The sequence below is a fragment of the Argiope bruennichi genome, chromosome 11, assembly GCF_947563725.1.
Source record: "Argiope bruennichi chromosome 11, qqArgBrue1.1, whole genome shotgun sequence".
NCBI classification, from domain to species: Eukaryota; Metazoa; Arthropoda; class Arachnida; order Araneae; family Araneidae; genus Argiope; species Argiope bruennichi.
Window position 1 is genome coordinate 43,965,922 of NC_079161.1, and position 11,189 is coordinate 43,977,110.

At 30.1% G+C, this 11,189-nt stretch overlaps 1 long non-coding RNA gene across 1 annotated transcript; it reads left to right on the forward strand.

Annotated features, from left to right (window-relative positions):
* The first annotated feature begins 648 nt into the window (after positions 1-648).
* LOC129957413 (uncharacterized) lies at positions 649-9,345 on the forward strand. Its single transcript, XR_008782761.1, has 3 exons — positions 649-892; positions 2,615-2,820; positions 8,474-9,345. It is a non-coding gene; the product is annotated as an uncharacterized LOC129957413 (long non-coding RNA).
* Positions 9,346-11,189: the final 1,844 nt, after the last annotated feature.

Here is an 11,189-nt window from a genome sequence, read left to right on the forward strand (position 1 = left end):
GGATAGGCCTCGTAATTTTGAACCCCCACCAGATGATGAGGACTACACTTGAAATGTTACCCCCTCTCACAAAATTCCACACCACACTAGCGGGAGGACGTTTGGCTCGTTAGGGCTGGAAATTGGTAGATTTCTGAGATGGTTTGTTGTATGATGCACATTTAACTAGAACTTGTAAAATAAAAGTTTTCTTTCTTTTGTTTTCTATTTTGAATTTTAGATATCCTCTTAGACATCTGAATATTATTAGTATTATAGTAACTATATACTATAAAATCAAGTTAGTGATTTTTTTTAAAATTTTAAATAATGAGTGCAAAAAAAATCTATTGATTTGAAAAAAAAAATCAAATTTGAAGCCTAATTTCATCAATAATTCTGAAACTGGTCCGGTAATCGAAGTTAATTTAGCAAAAGAAATCAAATATAAGCCAAATATAAATAATCATTTCAAAGTTTAAATATTATTTTGCGAATTCATTTGAGAAATTGTAAAAATAGTCGTGATTAACTTATTTTTCCATTCTAAAGTTTTTATCCACGTAAACAGGCCGCTCGGGAGAAGTTAACAAAACAGTGAAGAAAGTTGAACCATTTATCTGCTATAAAAGTGCACTTTCATGATTGGTGTGGAATTTGCTCATTTGGTGGTCAACCTACGAAAGTGAAGTTAGAGACTTTAAAATATGGATCAGAGATCAAATTTACGAACGTTTCTGTTCGATTGTCTGTAGTGAAGAGTTGACCGAAAGAAGGACCGAAGAGTTGTAAACTGTTAGAGAGTTATGCGATGATTTTTACCTGTTGGGCATTCACGATACATATGTGGAATGAGTTCTCTTTAACCGAAACCATTTTGTGAAGAAAGCCCGATTCTCAGTTTCTATACTTGGTAAGTTTCAACATGCATCTGAAGTTGATATATGAAATGTATATATTTGTTTTCAGTATTGAGATATTTTTCTTCCGTGCATTATTTGTGAGTTCATTATATGTTGGAACTTGCCGGCTTTATATTTTCCTTTTTCTGTATCTAAAAGCTCCTCGCATTCCTCTTATTTCTGATAAAAACTCATCCGGCGATTTCTGTACTTCATTTTTAATTTCTTCAGTATAACAATTTTAGTTTTACAATAGATTTTCCTTTTAAATAAATTCATTTATGAAGAGAAAAATCTAGCTAATAGTAAAATTTTATTGTTAAATCTATAAGGTACTTTTACATTTTATTTTCTATACAAATTAGGACTGTTTCTTAGATATACAAAATTACTAGATTTATTACTACTATTTATTATTACTAGATAGATTTACTACAAAATTAGGCATTACTAGAAATTTAACTTCGTTTCTGTAATTAACTATATATTTTATAAATTAATTTATTAGAAAATTAAAATATATGGTCAATAATGTTGATAAACCATTAAAATAAGGAACTACATTTATGACAATATAAAGAATATTTTATTCAAAGTGAGGAATGTTCTCTTACAAATTCTTAAGTTACATTTTTACTACTCTTAGTGTAAAATATTGGTCTCGGGGATTCACAAATGCTATGAATTGAGTATTTTCTGAACCGTCTTTATTGCAACGGTCCAAATATGTAATAGTTGACACACAGAGTATGTAAAATACAATTAGTCTGGAAAGGAGAAAATAGTAATTTTGAAGGTTAATTATAGGAGTTTATTTCCATCAAGAAAACTGATAATGTTGTCCAGTTATGTTTTAGAATTTGATTATGGCGAAAAGTTTCTAATGTGTCGCTTAAGAATTATCCGATATATTTAGATTAAAGTAGCTATAATTTATGAAGGTACATATTTTGAAGTTATTTACTAATTTATTTACAGTTAAGTGCATAGTTTTAGATATTTAGGAATACTGACTCTCAACATTGAACTTGGAAGTTTATTAATAAAAATGTATTAACATTTTACGCGTAAATATTAATATGGGAGAAGTTTACATAATCGAATCTCCGATGTAAGATAATAGTTTGTCTATTTGTAATATTATTCTTAATATTGCAAACATGAATTGAATGCAAATGAGATTTTTACAATTGTCACATCAACGAAAATTAAAATAATTGGTGTAAAATTTTTTGTAATTTTTCAAAAAAAAAAAAAAAAATTAAAATTACAGAATGCATAAAAAAAATTAGTAGTACATAAAAACGCATCTATTGAATTTTAAAAATGGGCAATCATTCTTTTACGATTAATTTTCACAGGGAAAAAAGGTAGAAATGATTTTTAACGTAAAATGTAATTAACTTCTAGTTGGAATTTTAATATTTTTATACGCTTTTGAACCGAGGATTTATTAACTAAACCTGCGTGTCCGAATACGGCAGATCTAGTGTATCCTATAAAATGTTTGATTTTTTTTTATTATGACTGTCTCAATTTTTGCCACGTTAAAACAATCTAATTTTATGGAATACGTGCTATAGATTTTGTCCTTATAAATATTGTAACTCTTACACTGCGTCTTGGTTGATAACTTAAAGCCACTATTGTGCAACATAAGTTTGCCTAGTAAGTAATTTGCATCTTTAGGAAGATTTAATTAAAAAATACTTACAATGCTCTTTCTTTTGTAGGTTATACGTGACCAAAATGTCTAACCTAAATGAGACTTGGAAACCCTAGAAACAAGAACTTTGGATAAAGCAATCTGAACAATTTTTTTTTCTATGCAAGTGTTAGACTTGAAATATCCCAAGTTTCCCATTTTTGTGAAATAAACACGAGTTGAAGATGAATCGTGGCCACCTGTTCCAATATTATGTTCAAGACGGATGCAAAAGTAATTCAATTTTCTATTGAAATTTTTAATTGAAGTATTTGTAATATGTTAAGTTTTGACTTCAATATGAACCCTACAATCTTGAATGTAAATCTTGCATTATTTTAAGTCCTGCAGATGTTTAATTCGTGTTATTTTAAATGGATATCAATAAATTATAAATTAACCTCTAAAGTATTTATAGCTTTCGAGTAAGAAAAGGGGTATGATTGGGTTAAGACAATGACAATTAAATCTATTTATTAAAACAAGGCGGAGTTAATTGCAAGTCTTTATTATAGCAAGTCATTTAAATCGGAAATTTGTAAATATAGCATGCATCTTTTAACCAGAATACTTGGAAAATAAACTAGTGCAGTTTGGTTTATCAATACAAATGTCAGGCAACGTACAGTAATTGATGCACCTTGAGAACTGTCTTATATTATCTTGTATAAATTTATAATATAAATTTAGTATATGTACCGCAATACTCGATATAATTAAAAATTCTTGATACACATATTTAGAATAAATTCTAAATGCTAATCTGCATTAATTTTTATCTTTACTACTACAAATATAATGGGTGAAGTTTAAATTGAAAAGGGAAGTCGTCTAATTTTGCATTAATAAAATATTTTTTGTAATGCATTTTCTAGTTCAACTTTCAGAAGTTGTCTTGTGTGGGTGTTTATTGGTTACTTAATGTTATTTACATTTAAACTTGAAAAACATGCATGCAAAACTTGAATCCATTAAATTTTCTAATCTAACAAAATAGAATTGATTTCATGTTTCGATTCAAATTACATTTTTATGAAAGAGCTGTATTAAAGAGGTGTATTTTTATTTAAAGATGTTGGCATTTCATTATCTTTGCATCAGCCACATTTTCTTGGATACATCAAATGCCTGACCAAAGGATTGCTTTTGTGACCTAATCGCATCAATTATCCGTTTTTGAGGCATAATACAATTATAGTAAATCTATCGTCGGAATTCAAAGTTCTGTTTTCGCAAGTTTGGCCGTGACTCAAATAAGATTAATTCCATGCATTATAAAGCCATCATTTAAGGAGCAGAATGTTATACCCATGTTGTAACTTAGCTGTCAGTTTTTACGTATCCATTGATATCTTTTAATAAAATTTGAATGATAGTCAAATTTCGATTTGCAATCGGTAACCCATAGTGATCGCTAAATTTAATTTTGTATTACAATATTGATTTTTAGATCGGATCTTCCGGTTTTTCTCATAATATAAGTAAACATTAAATATATCTATTAAATCAACGATTTATAACATTTTTTAAAAGATTAGAATATGAAACTTCTAAAAGATTCAATATAAAATATGGGAGAAAAGTTGTAAATCTTCTAAAGATGAAATTCTAATAAGAGTAGAAACGTACCATGATGTAGATTGAGGAGTGGATATCCTTTTTGTCTACCGAAATTCCAACTGTAGGTGAAGGAAATGGCATTAATTCTCCCGTGATTACTAGGGCTGTGGTGCATGATGGTAAGGTCTCGGCTTTCTGAACTGGAGTTTGAATTTCGAGACCCAATTCCACCAAAAATCGGTCGTACAAGTGGGTCTAGTGTATATTAAAGCCATCGAGGCCAAATGTCCTCCTAGCGTGGCGCTGTACTTTGGAGAAGAGTCCAGTTAATGTGTCGTCCCTGTCATCTGACCATGGTTCAAAATTACGATGTTCGTCCCAAAATAGCCGTAGTGTTGCTTTAATACGTGACTTTAATATAAATAAACCAAAAGTTATTACTATCCCTTCTTTCAATGACTCCTTTCCCTCGCCTGAGTCTGAACATAATTTTAGAAGGAAAAAAACTTGAATGGGACATGGCTCAGATAGGAAACTGTTTTTTTACCATGACTTTCTATAAGAGAAATGTATAGTATGTCTTGCAAATTTAAAAGTTCTGAATGTGTGGTCTATTATGCATTTTCACCAAGATTTAGAATATTTTGAAAGTTTTATTCAAACATAGATGTTTAAAAAAATTAGTAATAAAGTGAAATTAGTAATAAAGTGGAATTAGTAATAAAGTGGAATTAGTAATAAAGTGGAATTAGTAATAAAGTGGAATTAGTAATAAAGTGGAATTAGTAATAAAGTGGAATTAGTAATAAAGTGGAATTAGTAATAAAGTGGAATTAGTAATAAAGTGGAATTAGTAATAAAGTGGAATTAGTAATAAAGTGGAATTAGTAATAAAGTGGAATTAGTAATAAAGTGGAATTAGTAATAAAGTGGAATTAGTAATAAAGTGGAATTAGTAATAAAGTGGAATTAGTAATAAAGTGGAATTAGTAATAAAGTGGAATTAGTAATAAAGTGGAATTAGTAATAAAGTGGAATTAGTAATAAAGTGGAATTAGTAATAAAGTGGAATTAGTAATAAAGTGGAATTAGTAATAAAGTGGAATTAGTAATAAAGTGGAATTAGTAATAAAGTGGAATTAGTAATAAAGTGGAATTAGTAATAAAGTGGAATTAGTAATAAAGTGGAATTAGTAATAAAGTGGAATTAGTAATAAAGTGGAATTAGTAATAAAGTGGAATTAGTAATAAAGTGGAATTAGTAATAAAGTGGAATTAGTAATAAAGTGGAATTAGTAATAAAGTGGAATTAGTAATAAAGTGGAATTAGTAATAAAGTGGAATTAGTAATAAAGTGGAATTAGTAATAAAGTGGAATTAGTAATAAAGTGGAATTAGTAATAAAGTGGAATTAGTAATAAAGTGGAATTAGTAATAAAGTGGAATTAGTAATAAAGTGGAATTAGTAATAAAGTGGAATTAGTAATAAAGTGGAATTAGTAATAAAGTGGAATTAGTAATAAAGTGGAATTAGTAATAAAGTGGAATTAGTAATAAAGTGGAATTAGTAATAAAGTGGAATTAGTAATAAAGTGGAATTAGTAATAAAGTGGAATTAGTAATAAAGTGGAATTAGTAATAAAGTGGAATTAGTAATAAAGTGGAATTAGTAATAAAGTGGAATTAGTAATAAAGTGGAATTAGTAATAAAGTGGAATTAGTAATAAAGTGGAATTAGTAATAAAGTGGAATTAGTAATAAAGTGGAATTAGTAATAAAGTGGAATTAGTAATAAAGTGGAATTAGTAATAAAGTGGAATTAGTAATAAAGTGGAATTAGTAATAAAGTGGAATTAGTAATAAAGTGGAATTAGTAATAAAGTGGAATTAGTAATAAAGTGGAATTAGTAATAAAGTGGAATTAGTAATAAAGTGGAATTAGTAATAAAGTGGAATTAGTAATAAAGTGGAATTAGTAATAAAGTGGAATTAGTAATAAAGTGGAATTAGTAATAAAGTGGAATTAGTAATAAAGTGGAATTAGTAATAAAGTGGAATTAGTAATAAAGTGGAATTAGTAATAAAGTGGAATTAGTAATAAAGTGGAATTAGTAATAAAGTGGAATTAGTAATAAAGTGGAATTAGTAATAAAGTGGAATTAGTAATAAAGTGGAATTAGTAATAAAGTGGAATTAGTAATAAAGTGGAATTAGTAATAAAGTGGAATTAGTAATAAAGTGGAATTAGTAATAAAGTGGAATTAGTAATAAAGTGGAATTAGTAATAAAGTGGAATTAGTAATAAAGTGGAATTAGTAATAAAGTGGAATTAGTAATAAAGTGGAATTAGTAATAAAGTGGAATTAGTAATAAAGTGGAATTAGTAATAAAGTGGAATTAGTAATAAAGTGGAATTAGTAATAAAGTGGAATTAGTAATAAAGTGGAATTAGTAATAAAGTGGAATTAGTAATAAAGTGGAATTAGTAATAAAGTGGAATTAGTAATAAAGTGAGTCAGATAGCTGAGTATAAAGAAATTCCTTTTGAAGAAATTGTCTTCATAAAATTCGAAATTGAAATATATTAACCCATTAACTGCCAAATGAAATTTCAATGAGTGGAAATGCACCTTGATGTAGAATGAGGAATGTGCCTTTGTCTACCGAGGTTCCAACTGATGAAATAAATGTCATTAATTCTCCCGTGGTCACCATCCACTCTTCCATTGACTCTCATTCTTAATGACTCGCCAACCAATGACCTAGTTTTTAAGCTATGACTTTCTAAAAAAGAAATGTACGATTTGTTCAGTAGATTTAAGCCCTGAATGCGTGGTTTATGAAGTATTTTTACCAAAATTTAGAATATTTTGATAAAGCTTTACTCATAAATATTTCAAAATTTTAGCAAATGGTGTAATCAAATAGTTAATTTCTTTAAACCTAAATGTTTTACGTAAAGTTCGAAATTGATATCTTATGAAGTACATTAACCCATTAACTGTCAAATATTTTTGAATTTTTTGGTTGGAAACGTTATATATTGTCATGAAAGTAAATACGCCGTTAGTTTAAACAATTAAATTTATTAGAACGAAGCAATTGGCAACAGCAAGAGACTAAAAACATACACATCCCTGATGGGACTTAGCCTTTATATACATATAGAATGTTCGAGAGTATTCCAATTTGAATGTTTAAGAAAGATATAGAACCTTCCAGATCTTGGATAAACAACAGATAACATTTTAAATAAAAGAATTAGATGTATTACACAGTGGCTGGGATTCGAACATAGGACCAAGCAATCTTAAACGATATTCTCTGCTGATTGAGTCACGGAGACTGCTAGTTATTCTGGTTTATGCGGCAATATATGTACAAAAATTGAGTAACATTATTAAATTCAAATTGTTTTGTTTTGAAAATACTTGATATTTTTGATAATGTTTTTTATTTATTCTATTTATTAAGGATTAGGATTAAAATTTTTATTTAATTTTTTTTCTTGGGATTTAATATATTCAAGCTGCGATGCCATGTCTAGCACCTAAATCTATAATTTCCCCCTAAATTGTAATTAAATTTTTGTAGAATGAATAGTAATTAGGATGACCCCCAATCGAATCTAGAACAATATATTCCATTTGGATAAAGTTTGAAGTAATAGCAATAAGCCCTTAATTGGAATTTTATTTCTACTGCGAAAATGCATTCTATTCTGGGAGTGCAAAACTAAGAGGTTATTTCGAAATTATAATGGATTTTTTGAACCTACTAATCGGCTACAAATGTAAGCTCCGTAGAACGACTGTTCAATATGAAGAAAAATTGCAAATTACCAAACCAGTATCGTCTTGCCAAGCGTATATACAAAAAATGTAACTACTGCGTTGTGTCGTGGATCTTCACAATGACAATTGTTTAGTTTGAAACGCCTTTTTGCAAAGAATTTTAGATTTGTTAGTCTACTTTGTATATGCTTGTTCCATATTTGAAATGAATGTCGGAACCTGTATTTCATTCCCATTTGTTATCTTGAAACTTTATTTTGTGTACTGCGATGACAATACGATATTTTGTATTTTAAATTCATCCATTGGTTCTCATTAAGCTTAATCCATATTAGTGGCAGTACCCGACAGTATCTTTGAGAAATTGATTATAAACCCGTATTCATAACAACGTAGAAAAATGAAAATGAGTTAGTAAAAATTTATTTTTAAAACATTAAGTGTTCTAATTAGCTGAGTTTCATTATTTTTAGATTGGCTGTTCTGTTTTTCAATTCATTTTCAAAAGACTGATTCAGTTAAATTTCTTTCAGGATGTCTTCAATCAAGCCTATCACTGACTATACAATGATTGTTGAATTGAAGCCTCCCGAGTGATGAAATGGAAAACTGCCTAATCCTGAACTTTTCTGCGAATCTGATAACTGTTTTACATCTGTTTCGGGTGATACATTTTTTATTTAAACTTGTTTCAGTAGTCTTATCCATTGTAGGAGCAGTTCACCAACCTATAGGTTACAATTTAAATTAGATATAAAATGGAAGTATTTAAAAACACCAAATCGATATCTTTATTTTCCAGAATAATATGGAGACGTTTGTAACATACTTTAATTTCATTTTTTATTAGATTGTGTTTAAACTAAAATCTCTAAGGAATGAATTCATATTCATCATGAATTTTTGGCTAAAAATTCTCAGCATCATAATAAAATAGAATAATTTAAACAGTGCATTGTTTATAGACTAAAAGTTGAATCTTGAAGCCAAAACTGCATTCATCCGAGAATTTAGCTCATAAGTTATAACTCTCTGCCTTAGAATGTTGAATTGTACCCACAATTTAAGGATTGGGGTACTTTACTTCACCCAATTAAGCATTGGGTGAAGTAAAGGGAATCTTCCTCTTTGAGGAAGATCTGGATAAAGGAAATTATTGACTGCAATGTTCAATTTTGACATTATCACTGATGAAGATTTTATCGGATTCCGACGATGTTTGGATATTGAGAGCCACTTAACGATTTTGCCTGAAGAGAAACCGGGCTTCCATATGCAGGTTTTTTTATAAAATAGTATGTTTTCGGAGAAAATACTTGGATACGAATGATACTGATTAAATATGAATATTTTCAATCTTGCCTACATATGAACTTTTTATTTCAATAAAAAAATCACGATTGCACCTGGTTTAACATGCTATTCGAAAAAATCAGCTATATTACTGTATTCATTTCAGTTTGTCTGTCATTACTTATATTTTTGAACTTGCATTCAATCTTACCATGGTGAAATTGGGTCCGAGATGGAGCGATGGTATTATCAGAGAACAGAGAATAAGGCCCCGATAGTTGTTGTTGCTTATCCCCCTTGGATTGAACACAAATTCAAACCAATTCCAAGAGATCGGGGAAAGAGGGGTGCATTAGGTACTGAGGGTCTGAGGCATCTGAGGGCAGAAGTCGGACTTTAGTTAATTCGAAGATGACTCGCACACTCGCTTGCACAACCTCTTTTTACAGGGGGAGGGGGACTTTTTCACACCTCACAAATAACAGGTTAAAGAACCATGCCCAAATCGGAACTCGAACCTGGGAGGCCCAGATCACGGGAAGACAGGCTACCTCTAGGCCAGGATTCCGGCTGCCCCAATAGTTAATTATAAAAATGTTTTTTTGTGTGTAAAATCGCATTTAAGGAAACATCTGTATATCTAGACAAACTTGAAAAGCAAAATCTTATTAAAGTGTAAAATTTGATCCAAATCATTCCATTTCGACATACGTGAACTATAAAAATTGCTCGTTTAAAGTTATAAGATTAAATCTTGTTATAATTGGAATCAGGTGTATTACAAGAATAATTCGTGATGTTCCATCCTTTGCTTTTGTTACTTCAAGTCATTTATCATACTTGAAAAATATTACATACTTGAAAGTTAATTCAAATTACCTCAAGCAAAAGCTGTAATTATTTTAGTATGTCTCGAAACACTGTAATTTTATTCTATTGAAATATATTCTTATAAGAGGTATCACTGTTCATGTCTGCATTTATTTTACTGTTAAGGTTAAGAATAAGGTCAAGAATTGGTCATACTGTTCAAATTGGCTATTCAGCCCAAATTATGAATATTTAATTGATGCGATTAAGTATTGTTCGTTATAGGGTTATTTAAAACAACTTTAAGAAATTCGCTTAAATATATTCTTTAGGATACTTGGCCAAAGTTTAAATTAAAAAAAAAATTCGTGTCATTTTTTCGGTTAATCAGATGCACGATAGTTTTAATGTAAAAAAAGTTGTTTTATAAAGTGGAGGGAGTCCGCTATAAGTTAAAGTGGAGGGAGTCCGCTATAAGTTAAAGTGGAGGGAGTCCGCTATAAGTTAAAGTGGAGGGAGTCCGCTATAAGTTAAAGTGGAGGGAGTCCGCTATAAGTTAAAGTGGAGGGAGTCCGCTATAAGTTAAAGTGGAGGGAGTCCGCTATAAGTTAAAGTGGAGGGAGTCCGCTATAAGTTAAAGTGGAGGGAGTCCGCTATAAGTTAAAGTGGAGGGAGTCCGCTATAAGTTAAAGTGGAGGGAGTCCGCTATAAGTTAAAGTGGAGGGAGTCCGCTATAAGTTAAAGTGGAGGGAGTCCGCTATAAGTTAAAGTGGAGGGAGTCCGCTATAAGTTAAAGTGGAGGGAGTCCGCTATAAGTTAAAGTGGAGGGAGTCCGCTATAAGTTAAAGTGGAGGGAGTCCGCTATAAGTTAAAGTGGAGGGAGTCCGCTATAAGTTAAAGTGGAGGGAGTCCGCTATAAGTTAAAGTGGAGGGAGTCCGCTATAAGTTAAAGTGGAGGGAGTCCGCTATAAGTTAAAGTGGAGGGAGTCCGCTATAAGTTAAAGTGGAGGGAGTCCGCTATAAGTTAAAGTGGAGGGAGTCCGCTATAAGTTAAAGTGGAGGGAGTCCGCTATAAGTTAAAGTGGAGGGAGTCCGCTATAAGTTAAAGTGGAGGGAGTCCGCTATAAGTTAAAGTGGAGGGAGTCC